We start from the raw sequence: 27,574 nt of genomic DNA, 5'->3' as shown, positions 1-27,574 counted from the left end.
AAGGTTCAGATCCTGCCTCTTAAACCCAGAAAACTTCCTTAAAGCCTCTCAGAAATAATGAAAGTAAGAAAGTCCAAAATAAATTGGTTTTAATCGTAAGTAGAATTGAAAAAAACAGCAAAACTGAAATATGGCTGGAAATGTGGGCGGGGCTAAAGCGAAAGAGCTGGAGGTTGTAACTAAAAAGGTTAATTAGCAACAGGTCAGGAACATTATTGGGTTATAGAAAGCACCTCAGAGAGGCAGAGTCTCTCAGAAGTAAAGGAGGGCAACAATCTGCAGAAATATCCTCCAAAGATTCAGAGAATCTGGAGACGTTCTGTCCGTGGTCTTCAGGCCCTCAGTCATGTCACATGTCCTCTAAACATTTTTCAGTTTTTAAACATGAACGTGAGCTCAAACTGCTTAAAGAACAACCAGCTGCACGTCTGCACTTCAAACCATCAGCAGAGGGAAACGGCGAATAATAGCCTTTTAAATATGAGGGAAAAGGTTCAGATCCTGCCTCTTAAACCCAGAAAACTTCCTTAAAGCCTCTCAGAAATAATGAAAGTAAGAAAGTCCAAAATAAATTGGTTTTAATCGTAAATAGAATTGAAAAAAACAGCAAAACTGAAATATGGCTGGAAATGTGGGCGGGGCTAAAGCGAAAGAGCTGGAGGTTGTAACTAAAAAGGTTAATTAGCAACAGGTCAGGAACATTATTGGGTGTAAATAAAGTACCTCAGAGAGGCAGAGTCTCTCAGAAGTAAAGGAGGGCAACAATCTGCAGTAATATCCTCCAAAGATTCAGAGAATCTGGAGACGTTCTGTCCGTGGTCTTCAGGCCCTCAGTCATGTCACATGTTCACTAAACATTTTTCAGTTTTTAAACATGAACTCAAACTGCTTAAAGAACAACCAGCTGCACGTCTGCACTTCAAACCATCAGTTTCTCGAGGCATTTTGTATGAATTGGGCACATTTTGAGCATCATTTACGGGGTGAAGTCAGTGTTTTTCTCAGTGGATATATCTCTGAACAGATGTCGGAAACAAACCAAGCGATCCACACATAGCAAGGCGTCAGTCCTTACAGGAAGTTGTGCGTAATAAAGTGTCAGAAATGTACCGCTCAGGTGGGATTTTATCTCATTCTTCCACACAAACTGTCTTCAGAGCTTGAAGGTTTCAGGAAGCATCTCTGAGCTCCAGTTGTCTCTGTAGATGTTGGGCGATTAACCGTCATTCCAGCGGCTTTGGGATCATCCATCCTTGTTTCGTCTTCAGCGTCCTGGGAGACAGAAGCAGATTCTTAACCAAGAACATCTCAGAACATTTCTTCAATCATTGTTTCTTTAATTATATGCAGGGACGGCTCTTATAATCTTATAATTGGGCTAACAGGGCTCAGCCCTCCCTACATTATTCAATAAAAATGAGAATATAATATATAAATATTTCAATAAAAACTTTAAACAAATAGTTTTTGCGGAGCAAAATCTGAACTGAAACCCATGAAATCGGTGAAAACGGGCTAATTATCTACAGCCAAAGCGAAGCAGCTCAGTTACACTTGACTTTTCTTCAACATTTGAGTGACAGGTTGCAAGTCCCGCCCCCTCCGTTTGGGCTAAATCTGTACAGCCCAAAGCCAGCAGATTTGGACCAATCACAGACGACTCTACTTGATTGCGTGTTGCAGGCATCGGTGTTAACAAAGTGGATTATTCACTTTCGAATCCGTTTTCTTCAATGTCCTTCGGCACATCATCCAAAGGATGTCCAAATTACACAGAAAGAAAAGCGCCAAAATCGTAGCTTTTGTGTAACTTGGTTTGAGAGAAAGGACTGGCTAACGGCTAACAGCTAACGGCTAACGTTAGAACGGCTAACAGCTAACGGCTAACGGCCTCTTGAAGCTTCTCTTCAGATAAGGTAGACCCCCCCATTCATGTCACACAGATGGAACATTTTGTGGAGTATTTCTTTTCTTAACGTCTTTCTGGAGTGTTTTTCTGGAGTTACTATTTTAGTTTTGTGCTAATGTTTGGATTATTGTTATTATCCAAAGCTAATTGCAATAGGCTATAAGTCTGGGTTGACCTTTTTAAAAACCTTTTATGGTGTGAAAGTATTTGTATTTACAGAGAGATGGTAGATGGTAGATTTTCCATCAGTGCATTCTTCTAAATAGAGTTTTGGTGGTTTGTTGAAAAGGCCCGTGCTGTTGGGATAGTTTAAACTTTCCAACAGGACACCTTTTATGTTGAAATACTTGGCTTTTATAATACATTAGCCCCCCCATTCAATGCCACCACAAGCCGTCACTGATTATATGAGCCTGGCTGTCTCATAGGCTGAAAAACAGCCCCGACCGCCTCCAGACTTCCCTGTTCAGGTGTTTTTGGCCTGAACCCTGAGCTTTTTCTCCTCCAGGACTGTAAAGACATCCAAAGAGTTCAGTTTTGGTCTTTTCTGACCAGGTTATGTTCTCTGTATTTCACTGTATAGCTTGAACCGGCTTTTTCTTCAGCAGTGGAGCTTGAGCTGAGCTTTAAAACACCTCCACCTGCTAATTCCAGGCCTTTCTCCTTGGCTCTTTGGCAACTCTTCTGAGTTCCCAACGCTGCTCAGTGTGTAGAAATGTTTCAGAAGTGTAGAAATACACCTGTAACCTGTAAAGGTCATCGGTTGGGACTAAACCAGCTGATAGGATGCAGGATTACTTGGGTTTTACCCGACATCAGGTGAAGATCTTCAAGTATTTACGACACCCCAGAGAGTTGTGGTGTGGAAGTTATCGGTGTTTCTGCATTTCATGAAGCTGTAGATTTTGTTTAGGAAGACCACTGGTGTGGAAAGGTTTGGATTGTTTGTGAAATAAGTTAAACTTCCCAGTCTCTGTTACAGGATCCTGACAAACAGAGCGTGTTGTTTCGGTATCAAAAGCATGTGAATATTTCCAAATGAAAGCATATTTTATTCGTGCTGTTGCCACAGGACACTGACTCAGATATGAAAAAGGAACTGAAAGGAAACTATTCCAGCATTCAAAGTTAACTTCAGCAGCTGAATTTCTAAACACTGAAAAGTTTGTTTTGGCGCCGTGCGTCATCACACGAGTCAACGAATGTGTCACTTCCCAGATGGTGCAAGTGTGGAGCACAGCGTTGGCATCGATCCGCGCCCCTCAGACGCTGTTTCCTCAAACTGTGGTGAAGCTGTAGCCGTAGTAAAGCGGTGGTGGAAGTGCGTGGAGTTTACAGTAAGTGCATCTGGTCACCAGTTGCTCAACCTTTGTCAAAACCACGTTGTGTAACGCTTCCCTGGGCAGCTGTGTCAGATTGTGCGTGACAGAACATGTATTTGCATGTGATCAACAACAACCTGCCGATGGAGGAGGGTTTCCACGTCCCTCCACCATGTTTTTTTTATGCCAATTTCCTGGAAATTAAACAACAACAGTTTGAAACATTCCACCGAAATCTGCACGACTTTTCCACTCAAAGGAACTTCTTTTGACTGATTCCCTTTCTTTTGTTCTACCTGGAAGGACTCCTCCTCGCTCCATGCTTGAAAAAGCCTCAGAGTACATCATGATAAGACACACAAACCACCTCAGCTGGATCCGCTTCACAGATCGAGCTTACTAACTTATCTCTAAGGCATAATCTAGCCACCCTGTGGATCATGATGACGGCTGGAACACAGACAAATCGGTTACCTGAAAACCTTTCTTTTGGTTGTTTTACATGCGTTTCCTGACAGAGGGAGATGGGTCTCAGGCTGCTCTAACGGTTTCATCCCAACCACAAAGCATCACTTTGCATTCTTAGCATCACTTAGCTGTGACTAATCTTCCTGGTAACCTGGAAAACTGAACATTATAACGTTACTTTAAAGTGTTTCTATTTGGTTGGGTTTCAGAAAACAGAACAACAACAAGACGAGGCCACTTGGTGAGGTTTAGGCACCACAAATAGTTTATTTGTTTTGCAAGATGTATTTGGTTTTGGATCTCCCCATTATTTATTTTCACCAGGCTAATGCTTCTTTCAGTTTCAGTGTCCTTGGTAAGGTTTAGCAAGAATACCTGGTTAGGTTTAGGCATCAGAACAGTTAAAGGTTTGGTAAGGTTGATATGCTTTTGGAATTCCTCACTATTTGTCTTTTTTGGCTATAGTTCCTTTTACTTTCAGTCTATTTGGTTGGGTTTCAGAAAACAAAACAACAACAATTTCCCTCTAGGGCACTTGGTAAGGTTTAGGCACCAAAAATAGTTAGTTTCTCACACTTTTAGTGTCTTTGGTAAGGTTTAGGACAAAAAAGGAATTAAAACTAGGGTTTAGGCTTCTAAAAATACTTTTATACATTTAAACATTCATTAAATATGAATAGTTTTGGTAGTTGACATAAAGATTTCCCTCTAGGCCACTTGGTAAGGTTTAGGCACCAAAAATAGTTAGTTTCTCACACTTTCAGTCTCTTTGGTAAGGTTTAGGACAAAAAGGGAATTAAAACTAGGGTTTAGGCTTCTAAAAATACTTTTATACATTTAAACATTCAATAAGTACGAATAATTTTGGTAGTTGACAGAAAGATTTCCCTCTAGGCCACTTGGTAAGGTTTAGGCACCAAAAATAGTTAGTTTCTCACACTTTTAGTCTCTTTGGTAAGGTTTAGGACAAAAAGGGAATTAAAACTAGGGTTTAGGCTTCTAAAAATACTTTTATACATTTAAACATTCAATAAGTATGAATAGTTTTTGTAGCTGACAGAATAATTTCCCTCTAGGCCACTTGGTAAGGTTTAGGCACCAAAAATAGTTGGTTTCTCACACTTTCAGTCTCTTTGGTGAGGTTTAGGACAAAAAAGGAATTAAAACTAGGGTTTAGGCTTCTAAAAATACTTTTCTACATTTAAACATTCAATAAGTACGACTAGTTTTGATAGTTGACAGAATAATTTCCCTCCAGACGTTGATTTCTGCCAATAACAGTGTTTAAGCCATTGAGGGACTTTTGCATGCTGGAAACTGCATTCAAATGTGTTTCCAAGAGGCCCTAATGAGGCACGGAGTAAGCAGGTTGCCCCACCTCAAGCATCAGTCATCGAAAACGACTGCTGTTTGCACGCATTTTGCTGTGTTTTGCTTGCTCTTCCTGCTCTTTCTTGGCACGTACATCAGTCAGAGGCGGCGTTTCAAACAGATCTGAGCAGCAAGAGTGAGAAAACATGCAGAAAAATGATGCCGTCTCCCTGAGAGTGCACATGAGCCTTTTTATGTGCTGCCTTTTGTGTGGAGCAGAGAAAACCGCTGCTCCATTTGAGGCCGTGGACGCTAACAGAGTCCAGCTGTGTGGTTCACACAACCATGCAGAGCTACAGACAAATTGAATCTCCTCTGGCCCATATATCACCTTTCGGTGGTCCTCTCGCCCTCCCTGTGCTGTGGCAGCTGGTCCTCACAGGAAATTGTCCTCGCTTTGCATGAAAAATGACAGGTTTGTTTTTCACGTCTTAATCACAGGTTCCTCAGCAGGTTGAATTATGGCAAAGAGGGATTCTCTCTAAAGTGGTTCTTTAGGGTCCATTTTTCCTCAATATCTTCAGTTCATCAAAGCCAAATGAAATGTAATTTAGTTTAAGCCAATAACTCAGAGATGCCAAACTGAATGATGTGGCTTTTTCCCACCTTCATCTCATGGATAAACAAAGTAGACTGATCGTCTCTTGCATCAGCCTCGGTGAACGTGAAAGAAGTGATCCAAAGGAAGTGTGGAGCCGGAGAAGCCAGAAGACCTTATAAACTCTCTTGGAAGCCTTTCAGCTGCTGTTCTGCAGCTCCAGAAAAGTGTCACTCTGTGAGAAGCTGCAGCAGCCCTGTGCAAAATAACCCAATTTCACATCAGAGCTTGTTCTGGACTCACCGTTGAGTTTAGTTTCATTGGCATGAACTCATAACAAAGACTTTAAAGACGCTGAAGCTTTAAGTATTTCCTTTGAAAGCAGACTGGGGGTCAAATTGTGGCTGAAATCATCATCTTTTGACTTTAATTCTGCTGTTTTCCGGGCCTTTTCAGGTCTAGCTTCAGGTCCTACGTGCAACCTTCCAGCTTCGCTCTGAGCTCATTAGATACTGAGCCTTTAATGTGACTCTCCAGCCCACAGGGAGCCGCTCCACAGCTGCACCCTGCCAGATATCCTTCTGTGGCTGTGATGCTGCAACAATAGCAAACGCCTACATGGAAACGTGCCGTCCTGGCTTATCAGCAAACACGGGCTCATTTAGGACTTGGTTCTGCAGCTCAATCCATGCAGAATGAAGAATTTTGGGCATTCAGTCGGGTCAGATCAAAGGTTGAATTCTGATTGGTTGAACGGCAGCTTGAACTGAAAGTGGCTGATTTTTATGAGCTGATATGAGTTTTTATGATCTTTTATGAGCTGATATGAGCTTTTATGATCTTTTATGAGCTGATATGATCTTTTATGAGCTGATATGAGTTTTTATGATCTTTTATGGGCTGATATGATCTGATATGAGTTTTTATGATCTTCTATGAGCTGATATGAGTTTTTATGATCTTTTATGAGCTGATATGAGCTGATATGAGCTTTTATGAGCTTTTATGAGCTGATATGAGCTTTTATGATCTTTTATGAGCTGATATGAGCTGATATGAGCTTTTATGAGCTGATATGAGCTTTTATGATCTTTTATGAGCTGATATGAGCTTTTATGAGCTTTTATGAGCTTATATGAGCTTTTAGGACTTTTTATGAGCTGATATTAGCTTTTATGGGCTGATATGAGTTTTTATGAGCTTTTAATGAGCTTTTATGGGCTGATATGAGTTTTTATGAGCTTTTATGATCTTTTATGAGCTAATATGAGTTTTTAGGACTTTTTATGAGCTGATATGATCTTTTATGAGTTTTTATAATATGCAGAGTTAACCTAAAGGACCAACAACAGCTCCAACACAACAAAGAGCAGCCAACAATGTAGACTGTAACTCTGCAGGGGAAAACAACCTGTGATAAATATCTGTGATTAAAATCTCATAAAAGATCATACAAGATAATAAAAACTCATATCAGCTCATAAAAGATCATAAAAGGTCATAAAAACACATAAAAGCTCATAAAAGCTCATATCAGCCACTTCCAGTTCAAGCTGCCGTTCAACCAATCAGAATTCAACCTTTGACCCGACTGAATGCCCAAAATTCTTCATTCTGTGACCAGGTTTCCCAACTTCCCTTTTTATTTAGCCTGAGCTTATTTTCACATTTTCACCCAAAGCCTAGCCGCGTCCTGCAGTTCGGATCCATGGTTTCCAATATTAAAACCTATAAAACATGTTTCTTGGCTTCCTGCCTCGAGGGTTTTCTGTCGGGACTGTGGGAAACTGAAGTGTCCGGGCTGAAAAAGAGAAGTTCAGTCACGGCTCAGTGTTCCCGGAGAGGTGCGGGGCTTCCAGACCGCCTCGGGACTCTGGTGGGACCCAGCCCGAGGTCATGGGGACACATGTGGCCCCACATGAAGGGACTGCGGCTCTGAGGCGGCGTCTGATGAGGAGGCGATGGCGTGGAGCTTCAAACATGTGGCGTGAACTCTCCCTGAACCCCACTAACTGCCTGGGAGTCATTAGTGATGTTCAGAGCGGGTGTTTATGTCAGTGGCGTGCAGTTCTACACGGTGGCGTTGGCCGAGGCTGTGTCTGAACATGGAAAGAACACGAGGACTGTGGCTACATCAAAGGCATCCGAGTGGCTTGGACTCGTTTTCCAGGCCTTTGGTGGCTGATGGCCACAACCCCGCGGCTGCAGTAGCTGCAAACAACCAGGCTGAGAAGGAATTACTCCTCGCGGTTGGACAGTCTTTCCTTCTGGCAGTTCCAGGAACTTTTAGGTCTTCTGCTGCATTGTCACACATCTGGTAATTTCCTTCATGAGCGCCGTCTTCATTTAACTTCTTTCATCTTCAGAACATCTTAATCCATCTTTGTGTGAAGCTGCACTGATTTTTATTCACATTTCTGCCTGCTAAACACCTTAAAACACGTTCCATCTTCACATTAATGAGTAGCTTTCTTTAAGAATAAGAGTTTGAAGCTGAAGAAACTCAGAAAATGTGTAGTCTGATGAGACGAAACCCTTTTCTCGCTCTCCTTACACATGGCACTTACTCTGCGGCTAACATTAGAGAAACAATGTGGTTGTACTTAGTAAAACGGGCCTATTAAATGCATGTTTCTGATGGGACTTGACCTCCAGTTTCCTGCATGAAGGTCCCACATGCTCCGAACCTGCTCCACACATTTAAAAGGACAGACGAACATCATGGGAAATGGACTAGTTTTGGTTTATTGCCAAAGGTTCCAGGAGAAGGTTCGTGCAGCTCATGTGTTTCTGGAATATGAAGCTGCTTCCTTAGCTAAATGGCACAAAAAGGCCGGATTTTACTCAGATACAGATGGACCTGCAGCATCTTATTAGTTTATTCTGAGTTTAAAAGTGACATTTTACCTTTTTACGATCTGCCCTGAAGGCATCAGACCAGATGCAGATACTTGCAGTGATTCTTCAACTCATGGCTGTAAACTTATGGATAGCAAAGGCCTTTCTCCACCTTCAGGCTGAGTCTCGCTTCAATGGAAATGCACTGATGGTGACATTAATCACCAAGAAGACTCTGGTTTCAGTCCTTTCCATCACATTTCCATGAGTTCTGAGTTTTAAAACGATAGTTTCAGTTGGTTTTGTCAGGAAAAAGTCAGACTGTAGAGCTTTCCAATGACATTAATGTCCTGAATGGGTTTATTTAAAGCCAAACCTCAATAGTTTTCAGATCCTCTCCAAGTTTCCTCGGCTGCAGAACTCTAAATACATCAACTCCATCGAGTTAATGGATCCACGTGGCATAGTGACACGAAATAAAGTGTTTTTTATAGAAAAACGGCCATTTAATGCCAAATGCAGCTCTATGGGAGGGACGAACACCGTAATTGATCAAAGTCACTCCAGAGAAATGGGCATGAAGCAACAAATATAACTCGAGGTTGTTTGGAACATATTTTGTCAGCTTAAAATAGCAAATTATATTAAATTTGGGCAGATATGTTGGTCTCCAGCGATTGCTTAGTGAAAAACGAACACGCCTCCATGTGGACATGGATTAAAATAAAGAAAAATAACAAAGTAACAAGCTGACAACTGCTAAATATCGGATGATAAACAAAAAATATGACCTTTTCAGGGAATCAGTCAATGAGTCGGAGATAAAATATATAAAAAAAGGTCTTTCATAGAACTGAGGATGGAACTAAATCACAGTTCAGTGCAAAACTAAGAGAAAAACATGAGTCTGAGATGGGATTTGAAACACAAAAGTATTGTAACCTCCTTCCCCAGTTTTTCCTTTGAAGAAAATTGTTGAATTAAGCGGCTTCCAGCCTTGAGAAAATGCCTGAATCAGATGCCTGGTTTCATGAGAATGTGTTGGAAAAGGAGGAAATTTAAAGCATTTCCTCCTTTAATCATCAGGGGAAATGTGAGATCTCTGATGAGGACACAGCAGGAATATCAGGCAGAGACCTGGCTGCAGGAACAACTCTAACAGCTCTCTGCTCAGCTTTAACACTATCCGGGCAGACAGAGACTGCAGACAGAGCGCTAACAGTAAAGGAGGAGGATCACAGAGCTGGTTAACAACAGATGGTGGAATCCTGGACCTGGCTGCAGGAACAACTCTAACAGCTCTCTGCTCAGCTTTAAGACTATCCGGGCAGACAGAGACTGCAGACAGAGCGCTAACAGTAAAGGAGGAGGATCACAGAGCTGGTTAACAACAGATGGTGGAATCCTGGACCTGGCTGCAGGAACAACTCTAACAGCTCTCTGCTCAGCTTTAAGACTATCCGGGCAGACAGAGACTGCAGACAGAGCGCTAACAGTAAAGGAGGAGGATCACAGAGCTGGTTAACAACAGATGGTGGAATCCTGGACCTGGCTGCAGGAACAACTCTAACAGCTCTCTGCTCAGCTTTAAGACTATCCGGGCAGACAGAGACTGCAGACAGAGCGCTAACAGTAAAGGAGGAGGATCACAGAGCTGGTTAACAACAGATGGTGGAATCCTGGACCTGGCTGCAGGAACAACTCTAACAGCTCTCTGCTCAGCTTTAAGACTATCCGGGCAGACAGAGACTGCAGACAGAGCGCTAACAGTAAAGGAGGAGGATCACAGAGCTGGTTAACAACAGATGGTGGAATCCTGGACCTGGCTGCAGGAACAACTCTAACAGCTCTCTGCTCAGCTTTAAGACTATCCGGGCAGACAGAGACTGCAGACAGAGCGCTAACAGTAAAGGAGGAGGATCACAGAGCTGGTTAACAACAGATGGTGGAATCCTGGACCTGGCTGCAGGAACAACTCTAACAGCTCTCTGCTCAGCTTTAAGACTATCCGGGCAGACAGAGACTGCAGACAGAGCGCTAACAGTAAAGGAGGAGGATCACAGAGCTGGTTAACAACAGATGGTGGAATCCTGGACCTGGCTGCAGGAACAACTCTAACAGCTCTCTGCTCAGCTTTAAGACTATCCGGGCAGACAGAGACTGCAGACAGAGCGCTAACAGTAAAGGAGGAGGATCACAGAGCTGGTTAACAACAGATGGTGGAATCCTGGACCTGGCTGCAGGAACAACTCTAACAGCTCTCTGCTCAGCTTTAAGACTATCCGGGCAGACAGAGACTGCAGACAGAGCGCTAACAGTAAAGGAGGAGGATCACAGAGCTGGTTAACAACAGATGGTGGAATCCTGGACCTGGCTGCAGGAACAACTCTAACAGCTCTCTGCTCAGCTTTAAGACTATCCGGGCAGACAGAGACTGCAGACAGAGCGCTAACAGTAAAGGAGGAGGATCACAGAGCTGGTTAACAACAGATGGTGGAATCCTGGGAGAGTTCACCTGAGTTACCTGCTGACGCTGTGAGTGACATCATCAGCTGAGTTGTTGCTAAGCAACAGAAACAGCAGCCCAACCCACTGATGGAGACCTCTGAAGGTTCCTACCTTCCTCTCTGCTGCACTTTATCAGCTGGTTATTTTATTTTATTATCTGTAATAACAGCTGATCTTTAATAATAATTAATGCTGCAGGGATATAATCCACCTTTAGGGGATAATAAGGTTTTATTAAGTTTTATCCCCCAACAAAAGTGTATTTTAAATTTATTTTAAGTAACAAGATGTTTTTAAATCCTATTTAATTGATGAAAATAGCTCAAACAGCTCTGCTCCATCCTCTCGGTTTGAATCAAACCTTGACGAAGCAGAATCTAGGTTAAGCACTCAAGTTGTTTGTGTTTTTCTGTTGGGTTTCCTCCCCCGAAGGCCCCCTTTTGTTTTCATTTGCGCTGGTAATCGATTTACGCTAATCAGCTAATGAATCGTTTAATCCAGCGACAGATTACAGGAGCCGGGTGGGCGGCGGCAGCCGCTGTCGTCACTCCATCACAGAGTCACTTTACTGTGACCGAAGCTGATCTGATGACCCGCTCCCAGCCGTTAAATCCTGCAGATACAGCCACGATGAACCCGGAGCCCGAACCCGGAGCCCGAGCCCGGAGCCCGAGCCCGGAGCCCGAGCCCGGAGCCCGAGCCCGGAGCCCGAGCCCGAACCCGGAGCCCGAGCCCGGAGCCCGAGCCCGAACCCCGAGCCCGGAGCCCGAGCCCGAACCCGGAGCCCGAGCCCGGAGCCCGAGCCCGGAGCCCGAGCCCGAACCCCGAGCCCGAGCCCGAGCCCGGAGCCCGAGCCCGAACCCCGAGCCCGAACCCGGAGCCCGAACCCGGAGCCCGAACCCGGAGCCCGAACCCGGAGCCCGAACCCGGAGCCCGAACCCGGAGCCCGAGCCCGGAGCCCGAGCCCGGAGCCCGAGCCCGGAGCCCGAGCCCGGAGCCCGAACCCGGATCCCGAACCCGGATCCCGAACCCGGATCCCGAACCCGGATCCCGAACCCGGATCCCGAACCCGGATCCCGAACCCGGAGCCCGAACCCGGATCCCGAACCCGGAGCCCGAACCCGGAGCCCGAACCCGGAGCCCGAACCCGGAGCCCGAACCCGGAGCCCGAACCCGGAGCCCGAGCCCGGATCCCGAGCCCGGAGCCCGCAGAGCTCACAGGAAGTGATGCAGCATCGGATTCATGACCCCGGGCCAGCGCAGCGAGTTATGAAAGCTCACAGAAATGTTCCTGTAGTGCAGACAGCTGGCACGTCTGATCCCCTCAGATTGGTTTTAGTGGCACAAATAAAGCTGATTAGCAGCACGTCTGACCTGTCAAGAGACACCGCTGCCTTCCACAGCAACGAGCGTCTGCGTCTTCCTCTGACTGTTCTGCCTAAAGCCACCTTCGTGTTATCCGCCGCAGATGAAGGGATGAGTCGGCAGGCCGTCCATTAGCTGGCTGTAAATACAGACTGATGTGGGGGAGCTCAGAACATCTGAGTGCAGAGGGTCAGCCGGCGGCTCCATCCTCCACCGAGCTAAAGTTACTCTTATTTATAACGCCACCGTGAAGGTCCCGCCTGAAGAGGACGGATGGCGTCTCTGAGAGCGGTGAAGACCTCAGAAATCATCGAAACGTTGCACAAAATACAGCAAAACGGTTATTTAAAGGGACACAACGCAGAAAACTCAGCACCATGAGAGAAACACCCAGGATTTTCCACTAATAAAGAGAAAAAAACATTTTAAATTCACAGAAAACCAACAGAAACTTTACAAAAACTAAAAAAGAAATCAGAAAATACAATAAAAAACTCAACAAACTTTTATCTTTTGTTGGTTTTGCATTAAAAAGAACTAAATGAATAAAAAGGAAATATCTCAAAACCTGAAATTCTGCCTTTTTAGTTCTGCTTCCTGTCATTTTGAAATAAATAAGTAGAAATAAAAAATTAAAACACTGCAGAAATCAGGTAAAAACACGATTTTGTTGTTGGGTTTTATAATAATTGACCATCGTTTTATTATGTTATTGTTCAAAGATCAAAGAATTAAACCAAAAACAACCTGAAATGTTTCTAATCTTTTCCAAAATGTCCCATTTTCTAGAATTTTGAAGACAGATAAAAGACCAGATAATTATTTACAGTAATTATTTGTGTTTCCATGTTTTAAACCATAAAGGAAACTCCTTCAGTCTTGGTTGGGTTTCCTGATATTTGGCTGTTTTTGCAGCTTTTTCTTTCTGTGTTTTTTCTCGATGACCGCTTCATTAAACCCTGAAATCAGGCGTCCGTTCTGTGGTGGATCTGCAGAAATCTGCGCCCTTTGCTTCCACCTGCAGCACCGTTTGTCCCCGGCTCTCAGATGTCCGACGGCCTCCTTCAGCAGCTCCGGCCGACCTGTGAAAACAAACATCTGCAGGCTTCGTTAAGCTGCTTCAGTGTTGCTGAGTGCAGAAAGCCTCGGCCTGACTGATGTGTGTTATCATAAAGGATTAAGAGGCCTTTGAAGATGCTGCTGACATTTATGGACACATCACTTGGGTGAACTCTCTTTGGGGGGTTTTGCTCCTTTTTACATGAACGATAGATGATTTTCATGAATGATTCATGCAGGGAAATTAAAATTCAAACCTTCTGAATCTTCTTTCTCGGGTTTGGAGCTGAAACAAAAGACTAATTTTATCCCAAAGGCCAGAAAACGGACGAAATAACAGCTCAAATTATTCAAGACGTGCACAAGTGGCGTCCTGAGCACATCTGAAGCGTCCTGCAGACGGCTCTGCTTGCTCCGATCAGATTACAGGGCTGGACGTGTTCGCCGTGCATCAAGGCCGCCGTGCACAGAGGTTTTAGAGGGAAACGCTGTCTGAGAAACGCAGAGATCGCTGAGCTGCGCGCTCAGTCTGACCCTGTGTCATGTTTCGTCCTGTGCTCGTGTTCAAAAAGGCCTCGAGAAAGAAAGTTTGAACTCAAACCAAACACGGTGAAAAGGGGGTATCTGGTGTCCTCACTTAAAAGGTGAAAATCAGCCTCTGTGCCTTCAACAGAGCTCTCCATTGTCTGACGGTTTACAAAAGCCACCCTGCCTAAGATAGAGTTTAAAGCCGCCAGTCCAGATTGAGTTACTATGTATCTGCTGTGCTGTTGCCAAGTTTTTTATTGTGTTTCACGTTGGATTTAAGAGCGAACAAAGCCGGCTACAGTTGAACTGTGGGCTAACGGGAGAGCGGAAGGGAACAGCCGAGATGTACAGGCAGATATTTTTGTTGTGCATTCTTTAAGGCTATGAAAGTAATCTCAGATCAAGGCCACACAAACCTGACTGTAAGGTGTGTTTTTATGGCCCTGGCAGCCTCCCACGTTCCTCTTTTCAACTGCTGGTGACGTGGAAGAGGCTGAAGCCTTCAGGTGTCCAGCTGTGGATTTCAGGGTCTATCAAACCGAGAAGAAGAAGAAGCTCCATTAACATCCTGAAAAGTAAAAACTTAGCTTAGCTTAGCGGGTGAGGGTTTCTCAGAGAGTCAGACATCATGCATGTGCTGTGAGGAAGCAATGAAATGGGAAGCTAGCAAGCTCTGAGGGGAGGTTTCCACAAGCTAGCTGGAGAAGACAGTAGAAGCAAGACCTCACGGCCAACCATGCAAGCCCAGAGCTGCTCGAGAGGCCAGACGCTTCAGGACTAGAAGTTGCTTTGTAGCTTGGCAGCTAGCCAAACCAGTTCTTGGGTGAATGGACCTCCAAAGCCGTGGAGCACGGAGCTGGTTGAGCTCAAAGTGCTCGGCTGGGAACTCGTTCGCTTACGGTTTAGGAGCCACGAGCTCTCATAGATCTGCTCACCGCTGGATTTAGCTTCCTGCTGATCTCAGCAGATCAAAGCAGCGCCTTTCTAAAACCGTTGAACCATAGAAAGTGAAATACGGCCATTCTGCTCCTTCTTTCATGCGATCTTGATTAATTCAGCTTCTTCTTCTTGAAAATGCTCCCAAATTAAACTGTGACACTGCGTAACCCCAACAGTAGAAGTGCTGATCAGCTGCTGGTGGGCGGAGATATGGGTGAGGCTGATTAGCATATTAATATATTGATTTCTGCCGGAGGGGTCTTTAACTGCTGCGGCGTTCAACTTGTACCCTACTGAAAGAAGCCTGATCCTCCTGCTGCGTCCTCCTCAGAGCTCCAACTCGTCCATTTTATCCGCCTCTGATCTCACATTTCCCCTGATGATCAGAGGCAGAAAGGTTTTAAACTTCCTCCTCCTTTTTCTCCATGTTGTTCCTGCTCTGGATCCCAGACGTCTCCTCTTTGATCCAAAGGACCTTCCAGGAAAACTAGGACTTACTTTTCTTTTAGAACAAAGAAATGTCCAGCTGTCAGAGCTGTGAGAGGCTGTCTTTCTTCATGGCATCACTTCCTGTGTGGGATTAAAGCTCCTCCAACCAGAAGCTGTTGGAGCCTGAAAATGGCTGCTTCATGTTACCCGACTTCTTTAAGCTCATCAACTTATTTCTGACCGATGCTGCTTTCATATATAATGATTTAATTTACAAAGAATCCACAACATGGTGGTTAGACATTGGTTCTCTTCCAAAACTCCTCCCTGTTCCTGGTTCTGATGGAGGTTTCTTCCTGTTAAAGGGAGTTTTTCAGCTCAGGATTGGATCAGAGAGAAGTTTCGTTGTTGGTTTCCTTGGCGACGAAACTTTCTTTGAATTGACTCCGCATGCACGAATTGGACCAATTTGGAACATAATGAACTGCATTTGATTGGATTCTGATTGCAATGAATTTAATTGTGATTAGCTTAATATCGGATTGTATCATTGAAGTGCCTTGAGATAACATTTGGGGTTCGGTGTTTCTATTTAAGCATAAATGCTCTTTAAATGTAGAAGAATGTATAACGTTTGTCAGGCTTTCACAAACCTAAACATTAAAACCAGTTAAATGCTTCATATCAGCCAAGCAGATGTACATTTACTGTGTGAAGATGTTAAATTCTGCAGTAAACACGGCCAGACTGACACGGTGGATGCTAAAGCTAATCAGGACTTAGCTGATCTTAGTGGGCCGTGAATGGATGAATTCCTTGATAGCCTCCTTGGTGGATGATTACTCTGTGATAAGGTTTTAATGGCTTAATGTTGCAGCTATTAATCTGGTAATCTCGGTGCTGATTTGATCAGCCTCTGGGAGGCCTCAGTTTAATTAATCCTCTGGGTGTTGTTGTGCAGCGACGGCAGCATGCGAGGATGACCGCCGCCGCCGTCTCACCCGTCTAAAGCGGTCCAAGACCAACACGTGTTGTTTGTGTTCTCAGGAGGTTAGAAAAGGCTACAGTCTGAGCATCACATGGCTTTCCTGAGAAATAAAAGACCAAAAATACACGGGAAAAAGGAGAACTTGACTCAGAAATAGTTTATTTAAAGCAGAGAATGGTCGTCCCTCTTCTTAAAAGTGTGTTTCCATGTGGTGAAAGAGCTGTTGTGTCTGTTAAATACTGCTGAAAAGACCAGTTAATCACAAGTATTTTATATTCAAGTGTTTGTCAGTGAACTGCAGTAACACAACTTTAATCTGTGTCGTGTCACTGTCAGCTACAACGTTGTTGAGTTTTATGGTTGAAAAAGTCATTAAAATCAGTGCCTTTAGCTTGTTTATTGTTGTTCTTGCTTGTGCTAGCTGAATTAGCCCTGCTTGTGCTAGCTGAATTAGCCTTGTTTGTGGTAGCTGAATTAGCCTTGTTTGTGGTAGCTGAATTAGCCTTGTTTGTGGTAGCTGAATTAGCCTTGTTTGTGGTAGCTGAATTAGCCTTGTTTGTGGTAGCTGAATTAGCCTTGTTTGTGGTAGCTGAGTTAGCCTTGTTTGTGGTAGCTGAGTTAGCCTTGTTTGTGGTAGCTGAGTTAGCCTTGTTTGTGGTAGCTGAATTAGCCTTGTTTGTGGTAGCTGAATTAGCCTTGTTTGTGGTAGCTGAATTAGCCTTGTTTGTGGTAGCTGAATTAGCCTTGTTTGTGGTAGCTGAATTAGCCTTGTTTGTGGTAGCTGAGTTAGCCTTGTTTGTGCTAGCTGAATTAGCCTTGTTTGTGGTAGCTGAGTTAGCCTTGTTTGTGGTAGCTGAATTAGCCTTGTTTGTGGTAGCTGAGTTAGCCTTGTTTGTGGTAGCTGAATTAGCCTTGTTTGTGGTAGCTGAATTAGCCTTGTTTGTGCTAGCTGGATTAGCCTTGTTTGTGCTAGCAGAATTAGCCTTGTTTGTGCTAGCTGGATTAGCCTTGTTTGTGCTAGCTGGATTAGCCTTGTTTGTGCTAGCTGGATTAGCCTTGTTTGTGGTAGCTGGATTAGCCTTGTTTGTGGTAGCTGGATTAGCCTTGTTTGTGGTAGCTGGATTAGCCTTGTTTGTGGTAGCTGGATTAGCCTTGCTTGTGCTAGCTCAATTAGCCTTGCTTGTGATAGCTGGATTAGCCTTGCCTGTGCTAGCTGGATTAGCCTTGCTTGTGCTAGCTGGATTAGCCTTGTTTGTGCTAGCTGAATTAAACTTGTTTGTGGTAGCTGAATTAGCCTTGCTTGTGCTAGCTGGATTAGACTTGCTTGTGCTAGCTGAATTAGACTTGCTTGTGCTAGCTGGATTAGCCTTGCTTGTGCTAGCTGGATTAGCCTTGCTTGTGCTAGCTGGATTAGCCTTGCTTGTACTAGCTGGATTAGCCTTGCTTGTGCTAGCTGGATTAGCATGCAGGGATGTCTCCCCATGCGAGTGTTCAGATCTGACATGCGTGCCACCTTTGCCTCTGAAACTGAGCGGACATCCGTTGTCTGTGCTGGTTGATAAGCTGTTAAAGTGGTGTGCAGACACTCTTATGTTGTACTCTAACTGATGAGCTTTGAATATGTTGAGGATCTGCAGTAAAACTTTCATCAAACAACTTCTAAATGTGGAATCGAACCATACACCAGTTTATGGTTAACTTTATTCAGTCAGTGTAATGATGTTATTCATGTTTTATAGTTAAAGAGGACAGCTAGCTTAGCTTTTAGCCTCTTTTGTACTATTCGACAAAGTCTTTTTTGTTTCCAGTGATTGATCCAGACGATGTAAGTAATTGGTTGAATACGGCACCTGCATCCACCGAGACAAAGCACCTTGTTTGGTTAAATGCAGCCAATAGAAAGCAACAGTCTCCATAACCTTCATGCAGCTCTGAGAACTGACCTAAAGAGATCAAAACTGACGAGCTGAATTCCATGAAACCTGCTGGTTTAAAGACCGAACCCATCGCATACCGGTGCGGATCAGGGCTGCAGGACTGGTTTTGGTTGGCCGATCTTGTTTCAGTTGTGGTTCAGAGGTCTCAGTTTCATGGTCAGCTGTGCTCGCCTTCACCTGGTGTCCATTATGTTTATTCACGGTTTGTTTACTTTAATTTGAGGTTTAATGGTGTTACTCTAACAAGGTTAAAGAGCCTTGAAGGTCATGTGGCTGGAAAACACGAACCTTACCAACATGTCATCCTAATTTCAGAAAAATGCTTCAAATATGTGTATATTTAACTTCAAAAAGATCATTTAGAGACCTAGAATGGGAACATAAAGTCATAACGCTGAGCTCTGATTAAAACGTGACACTTAGAGGTATCTGGTTTCACATTATCTATCTATATTTTGGCATATTATACCCTATGCACTACGTCCCTTTGCAAAAAGTAGTATAGTTGAAGTTCATTTTATTAAGTATGCTTGAGTATAAGTATAGCAAGTATACTACGGACCATGTACTTGTATGAGAAAGTATACTAATTTAATACTTCTTCGGACTAAACTGGAACATTTTAAGTTTCCAAAAGTACACTCATCTATATACTTCCAGTCCACACTTTATTTTATTGAAGTATATGAACTCAAAATTTCTAAATTAAACTAAACTAAGTTACTATAACTAAAAACATACTTTTTTCTGTTGTTTATGCTTATTTTTGACAGACGCTGGTATCCAAAGCAACAACTTGGCCTCATTCTCTACTTGGATCGAGATAAACTAAAGTATTAGTACTTTGTGGCAGAAAGAAATAAAAAGTATAAGCTTTAGTATTAAAGTATAAGTGTAAGTCTTAGTATTAATGTACTTAGTCTTAGACTTTTCTTTATACCTATCAGTATAGGCTTCACGATACTATTCCTAAGTACATAAAATATGGTATAAATATGGTTTAAATATGGTATAAATATGGTTTAAATATGGTTTAAATATGGTATAAATATGGTATAAATATGGTATAAATATGGTATAAATATGGTATATTCAAGTATACTGCCTCAGTTTTAGTATGAAATAAGTACACTCATAGTACCCTTGGATAAACCACTTTTTGCTCTGGGTACTTCAGTCTTTAAGAGGAATTAAACTGATGATCTTCGGCATGTAGACGAGCGATTGGCTCCGATTGGCTCAGACTTTTGTCGTCATCAGTCGGCGGTTTCATCAACGAGCTGCTTCACACTTTTAATTTTCAGGTTGGTAGTTGATTGCACCTGTTTCTTCAAATGAATATGAGCAGTGTCTGCTTTCCATGAGCACGGCTCTGGAACAGTTTGAAGCTAAAATACCGATCAAGCGTCCCATTTTGGGGTTTAACGCTGATGCAACCTGTTTGGTCTCCAGGTTTTATCATGGAGCAACAACACGGTTCGTCCTTGTGACTGAACCAGCAGATATGAACTGAAACACATTTCATGGCTCAGGACATCAGACACAGCTGCACATTTCCTTCATTTGTCAGTTCAAGTTTTATCTTTATCCAACTGTTCAGAGCTGAGAAATGCAACTGTGAGGAATGTGAGGGGTGTTTCCCTCATCTTATCCCATGATTATGTCCTCTCAGCTCATATGGTTCCTATTTCCAATTACCTAATGAAGATAAAATGTGTAATCACTCTTATTATATGCACTTATTAGGCATCGTGTGTCACTGCTGTAAGAAAATGGGTTAAACAGAGGTTAAGAACGGCTTCTTGACAGCCACCCTTCCATGGAGCCCATTTCTGATGAGGCTTGGGCCAACAGTAGATGGATCAGCTGAAGGTCCAGATGCATCTCTCAGGTCCTGTCAGGTCACAGCTGGATTTTTTCCTCTTTCTTAAGGACATCACTTTCAGATCCTGTTCATCTGCTGGAGATAGTTTTTTAGGCCTGACACTTCTTCTTTTGTCCTCCACTTGTCCAGTTTCCTCAAATGTTTTAAGGACTCACTGCACACCATGCTGAGATATGCCAAGTTTTCAGCTAATAGCTCTTTGGGAATCACCTTGTTGCTGCAGAAATCCTATTTTCTGTCTGTCAAACTGTGTTTTCTTTGCTGTTTTTCATAGATGCAGCTAAAGAAATGGGAACAAATGATGTGTCTTTGTGACAAAGAGCCTAAAGATCCAGTTTAAAATGGCTTCTTTGCTAAGTTGTCTGTTCTGTGTCGACACAACACTGGTTCATCCCTTGAGTTAGGAGCCTTTTTCCTGCCTGAATGGGTCAAAGGTCAGAGTTAAGTGGCTGAACAAAGAAAAAACACTGAAAATTATCAGGAACAAGGACTGAAGATGAGTGAAAAAGCAGAAAATGTCCAAAGAAAAACTCTGAAAGAGCTTCAGAAATCTGCAGAACTGTTGATGAGGACACTTTAAAGGTTTCAGAAAGCTGCAGAACTGTTGATCAGGACACTTTAAAGGTTTCAGAAAGCTGCAGAACTATTGATCAGGACACTTTAAAGGTTACAGAAAGCTGCAGAACTGTTGATCAGGACACTTTAAAGGTTTCAGAAAGCTGCAGAACTATTGATCAGGACACTTTAAAGGTTTCAGAAAGCTGCAGAACTATTGATCAGGACACTTTAAAGGTTACAGAAAGCTGCAGAACTGTTGATCAGGACACTTTAAAGGTTACAGAAAGCTGCAGAACTGTTGATCAGGACACTTTAAAGGTTACAGAAAGCTGCAGAACTGTTGATCAGGACACTTTAAAGGCTTCAGAAAGCTGCAGAACTATTGATCAGGACACTTTAAAGGTTACAGAAAGCTGCAGAACTGTTGATCAGGACACTTTAAAGGTTTCAGAAAGCTGCAGAACTATTGATCAGGACACTTTAAAGGTTTCAGAAAGCTGCAGAACTATTGATCAGGACACTTTAAAGGTTACAGGAAGCTGCAGAACTATTGATCAGGACACTTTAAAGGTTACAGAAAGCTGCAGAACTGTTGATCAGGACACTTTAAAGGTTACAGAAAGCTGCAGAACTATTGATCAGGACACTTTAAAGAGCTTCAGAAAGCTGCAGAACTGTTGATCAGGACACTTTAAAGGTTTCAGAAAGCTGCAGAACTATTGATCAGGACACTTTAAAGGTTTCAGAAAGCTGCAGAACTATTGATCAGGATACTTTAAAGGTTACAGAAAGCTGCAGAACTATTGATCAGGACACTTTAAAGGTTACAGAAAGCTGCAGAACTGTTGATCAGGACACTTTAAAGGTTTCAGAAAGCTGCAGAACTATTGATCAGGATACTTTAAAGGTTACAGAAAGCTGCAGAACTATTGATCAGGACACTTTAAATGTTTCAGAAAGCTGCAGAACTGTTGATCAGGACACTTTAAAGGTTTCAGAAAGCTGCAGAACTATTGATCAGGACACTTTAAAGGTTTCAGAAAGCTGCAGAACTGTTGATCAGGACACTTTAAAGGTTACAGAAAGCTGCAGAACTGTTGATCAGGACACTTTAAAGGTTTCAGAAAGCTGCAGAACTATTGATCAGGACACTTTAAAGGTCTCAGAAAGCTGCAGAACTGTTGATCAGGACACTTTAAAGGTTACAGAAAGCTGCAGAACTGTTGATCAGGACACTTTAAAGGTTTCAGAAAGCTGCAGAACTATTGATCAGGACACTTTAAAGGTTTCAGAAAGCTGCAGAACTGTTGATCAGGACACTTTAAAGGTTTCAGAAAGCTGCAGAACTATTGATCAGGATACTTTAAAGGTTACAGAAAGCTGCAGAACTATTGATCAGGACACTTTAAAGGTTTCAGAAAGCTGCAGAACTATTGATCAGGATACTTTAAAGGTTACAGAAAGCTGCAGAACTATTGATCAGGACACTTTAAAGGTTACAGAAAGCTGCAGAACTGTTGATCAGGACACTTTAAATGTTTCAGAAAGCTGCAGAACTGTTGATCAGGACACTTTAAAGGTTTCAGAAAGCTGCAGAACTATTGATCAGGACACTTTAAAGGTTTCAGAAAGCTGCAGAACTATTGATCAGGATACTTTAAAGGTTACAGAAAGCTGCAGAACTATTGATCAGGACACTTTAAATGTTTCAGAAAGCTGCAGAACTGTTGATCAGGACACTTTAAAGGTTTCAGAAAGCTGCAGAACTATTGATCAGGACACTTTAAAGGTTTCAGAAAGCTGCAGAACTATTGATCAGGACACTTTAAAGGTCTCAGAAAGCTGCAGAACTGTTGATCAGGACACTTTAAAGGTTACAGAAAGCTGCAGAACTGTTGATCAGGACACTTTAAAGGTTTCAGAAAGCTGCAGAACTATTGATCAGGATACTTTAAAGGTTTCAGAAAGCTGCAGAACTATTGATCAGGACACTTTAAAGGTTTCAGAAAGCTGCAGAACTATTGATCAGGACACTTTAAAGGTTTCAGAAAGCTGCAGAACTGTTGATCAGGACACTTTAAAGGTTTCAGAAAGCTGCAGAACTGTTGATCAGGACACTTTAAAGGTTACAGAAAGCTGCAGAACTATTGATCAGGACACTTTAAAGGTTACAGAAAGCTGCAGAACTATTGATCAGGACACTTTAAAGGTTAATAACAAAGTGTGGATCATTGGAGCCTTTTTTTTTTCCCCATTTTTTGTTGGAGCAACAACTTATGTGGGAAAGTCCTCGAAACTTTTCCCAACAGCAGGAACCATGAGCTTCTGGGGGAGATACTTGACCCCCAAAACAGTCTTGGTGGTAATACTTTTGAGATGACCCCGAACATTTGGGTTTGGGTAGCAGTGCTGAACATTTCTGGCTGTTCGATGAAACTTTAACCTGATTGTTTCACTGTGGTTTCCTTTCAAAGCATAAGTAAAAACACCCTCAGAAATGTTTTTCATGTTTTAGGGTTCTGTTAAATCATTAGTTTCTACTCAGTAGGGTCAGGGTTCACCCTCACCTGTGCTTCCCCCTCAGCTGCTCTCCATCACTAATCACCTCCTCTCAGTATTTAGCACTCTGCCAGATCCTCACCGTCATTCATGTGTTTCAGGGTTATCGTTGGTGTTCTCACAGTCTGGTTTCTTTGTTTTATTCAATCCAAGTCAAGTTTTTTCACAGTCCATAGTTGAATTTTTGTAATCCGACTCAGCCTTTTGTTATTTTCTGGAATAAACCCAGTTTTCATTTAAATATCTGAAGTAAATCCTGAAGTCTGACCGCTGCTGCCCATATTTCCATATATTTAATTTATCATATCCAGCCTCAGACCTCGGAGAAAATGCAACAATTTCAGGGCTGAAATGATGTTTTAGCTCCTTGAAAAAAGCTTTGAGATGTTTAAGTTCTTGGTGCTTTTGGCTGAAATACCCGACAAGATGCTTCCCAGTCAAACTGACTCACTGGCTTCAACCAGGTGTGCCGGAGCCTGGAAACGTCTCAAACTGAGAGCTGGTCTCTAAAGTCTCTAAATACTAAGGAAGCATTCAGTTCCTCCTTTTAAATTCCCCTCCACCCCTTTTCCTTGACTCTCAGAACCTCATTTTGAGTTCTGACCACCTCAAAGTATTGAAATAGTCAGTTAGCACATCAACACGATGAATCGGGAGCGTTGTCTTCCTGTCAGAGGCTCATTTTTAGGGACCAATACAGAAACATCACAATTCAGGAAATGGTTGAAAGTCGATACCGATTGTTTGAGTCATTTTTATTCCCTTTAACTCCAGTTTTAGTCGATACCTTTTGTTTGAGTCATTTTTATTCCCTTTAACTCAAGTTTTAGTCAATACCGATTGTTTGAGTCGTTTTTATTCCCTTTAACTCCAGTTTTAGTCGATACCGATTGTTTGAGTCATTTTTATTCCCTTTAACTCCAGTTTTAGTCGATACCGATTGTTTGAGTCATTTTTATTCCCTTTAACTCCAGTTTTAGTCGATACCAACTGTTTGAGTCATTTTTATTCCCTTTAACTCCAGTTTTAGTCGATACCGATTGAGTCATTTTTATTCCCTTTAACTCCAGTTTTAGTCGATACCGATCGTTTGAGTCATTTTCATTCCCTTTAACTCCAGTTTTAGTCGATACCGATTGAGTCATTTTTATTCCCTTTAACTCCAGTTTTAATCGATACCGACTGTTTGAGTAATTTTTATTCCCTTTAATTCCAGTTTTAGTCGATACCGATCGTTTGAGTCATTTTTATTCCCTTTAACTCCAGTTTTAGTCGATACCGATCGTTTGAGTCGTTTTTATTCCCTTTAACTCCAGTTTTAGTCGATACCGATTGTTTGAGTCATTTTTATTCCCTTTAACTCCAGTTTTAGTCGATACCGATTGTTTGAGTCATTTTTATTCCCTTTAACTCCAGTTTCAGTCGATACTGATCGTTTGAGTAATTTTTATTCCCTTTAACTCCAGTTTTAGTCGATACCGATTGTTTGAGTCATTTTTATTCCCTTTAACTCCAGTTTTAATCGATACCGATCGTTTGAGTCGTTTTTATTCCCTTTAACTCCAGTTTTAGTCGATACCGATCGTTTGAGTCGTTTTTATTCCCTTTAACTCCAGTTTTAGTCGATACCGATCGTTTGAGTCATTTTTATTCCCTTTAACTCCAGTTTTAATCGATACCGACTGTTTGAGTAATTTTTATTTCCTTTAACTCCAGTTTTAGTCGATACCGATTGTTTGAGTCGTTTTTATTCCCTTTAACTCCAGTTTTAGTCGATACCGATCGTTTGAGTCGTTTTTATTTCCTTTAACTCCAGTTTTAGTCGATACCGATCGTTTGAGTCGTTTTTATTCCCTTTAACTCCAGTTTTAGTCGATACCGATCGTTTGAGTCGTTTTTATTCCCTTTAACTCCAGTTTTAGTCGATACCGATCGTTTGAGTCATTTTTATTCCCTTTAACTCCAGTTTTAGTCGATACCGATCGTTTGAGTCGTTTTTATTCCCTTTAACTCCAGTTTTAGTCGATACCGATTGAGTCATTTTTATTCCCTTTAACTCCAGTTTTAGTCGATACCGATCGTTTGAGTCGTTTTTATTCCCTTTAACTCCAGTTTTAGTCGATACCGATCGTTTGAGTCGTTTTTATTCCCTTTAACTCCAGTTTTAGTCGATACCGATTGTTTGAGTCATTTTTATTCCCTTTAACTCCAGTTTTAGTCGATACCGATCGTTTGAGTCATTTTTATTCCCTTTAACTCCAGTTTTAGTCGATACCGATCGTTTGAGTCGTTTTTATTCCCTTTAACTCCAGTTTTAGTCGATACCGATTGAGTCATTTTTATTCCCTTTAACTCCAGTTTTAGTCGATACCGATCGTTTGAGTCGTTTTTATTCCCTTTAACTCCAGTTTTAGTCGATACCGATCGTTTGAGTCATTTTTATTCCCTTTAACTCCAGTTTTAGTCGATACCGATTTTTTGAGTCATTTTTATTCCCTTTAACTCCAGTTTTAGTCGATACCGATCGTTTGAGTCATTTTTATTCCCTTTAACTCCAGTTTTAGTCGATACCGATTTTTTGAGTCATTTTTATTCCCTTTAATTCCAGTTTTAGTCGATACCGATCGTTTGAGTCGTTTTTATTCCCTTTAACTCCAGTTTTAGTCGATACCGATCGTTTGAGTCATTTTTATTCCCTTTAACTCCAGTTTTAGTCGATACCGATTGAGTCATTTTTATTCCCTTTAACTCCAGTTTTAGTCGATACCGATTGAGTCATTTTTATTCCCTTTAACTCCAGTTTTAGTCGATACCGATCGTTTGAGTCATTTTTATTCCGTTTAACTCCAGTTTTAGTCGATACCGATCGTTTGAGTCGTTTTTATTTTGTTTAACTCCAGTTTTAGTCGATACCGATTGTTTGAGTCGTTTTTATTCCCTTTAACTCCAGTTTTAGTCGATACCGATCGTTTGAGTCATTTTTATTCCGTTTAACTCCAGTTTTAGTCGATACCGATCGTTTGAGTCGTTTTTATTTTGTTTAACTCCAGTTTTAGTCGATACCGATCGTTTGAGTCATTTTTATTCCCTTTAACTCCAGTTTTAAAGTCTTTTAAGACCTTCTTTAAAACAAAGATACTGATAATAGGCCCTACATGCTCATTCATCCCAGGTTATTCTGATAAAAGTTACGACTCTACCTGCAGCAGTTATGTCTTTGCATTCAGATCAATCTGCCCTTCTGTTTTAGTGACTTAAAGTATTAAAAACTCCCATTAATGAGCATTTGGAGCATGTATTAGCAGTGAGATTAATTAACTGCGGACAATCCTGCGCTATCCTCAGTCGATTGATTAAAACAGCCCTAGTTTCCGTACTTTCCTCTAAAACCATCTAATTTGCAGAGAATTTGAGGTTTCTGGTTGTGGACGCAGCTTTCAGACTCGCCTTTAAAGCACCCCAGAAAGGGGACATTTGAGCTTCTGATCAAGTCATTTTCAATCTTGAGATGGAGATAGACAGCAAGGCTTTGTTTGCTTTACAAACCGCTCTTTGGGGAAACTTTATCCACATTACCAACTATTAAATCTGACTGCATGTTGTGTTTGTCTTTGGGGTTTTTTCCCAGTTGCAGAGCAATAAGTCAGAGAAATAAAGAATATTTTTCTGATTTCACAGTGGTTACCCACCAAACTGTGGGAAGCTGCTGCATGAGTCGCATTCTTCCAACAAAGCAGGCTTTCACAACAGTTGCGTCCCACAAAGACGTCTTGGAAATCAAAATGAATCCTTCCTACCTGTGTGTTTGTACCCCTGTCCGGTCCTTTTTGGACAAACCTGCCTTGCCCAACGGTGACACTTCGGCCTCCTTAGAGACCTCAAACTTTGACCCATATTAACGGACCAGCAGAGAGGATAATAATGACCCATTTTAAATGGAGAGCCACAGTTTAGGAAACCGATCTGATCTAATAGATGGTGAGCCGGGCAGCAATCTGGGCCAGCGCATTAAACGCAGGAAGGATTATCCGTATTCAATGAGCCCTATGCTTTCACATCCACGCCAATAAACAAACAAACAATGCATGTGCACGAGATTACGTCCCCCATCTGCATGTGGCTTACATCGTTTCTGGTGGAGGGAAGGAAAGTCATTGATTATTGATGGTTTATCTAAGAATAAAGCAGTTAGTAAGCCTTTATAAACTCTACTGTAAGGCCTGTTGGTTGTGCTAAAAAAGGTGTTTTAGGGTGTTTATTCAGTGTTTTAGGGATTCTCTCACAGTTTCCTGTTGTGAAATGTTAAAAATGAAAGATTATTTCAGCTCAGTCATCACATCTCTGGATTAAGGCCATCATCTGAGGTGTAAATG

The sequence above is a fragment of the Leuresthes tenuis genome, unplaced genomic scaffold, assembly GCF_036924035.1.
Source record: "Leuresthes tenuis unplaced genomic scaffold, fLeuTen1.0.hap1 SCAF_1, whole genome shotgun sequence".
Lineage (NCBI taxonomy): Eukaryota > Metazoa > Chordata > Actinopteri > Atheriniformes > Atherinopsidae > Leuresthes > Leuresthes tenuis.
This window is presented reverse-complemented; position numbering follows the sequence as displayed.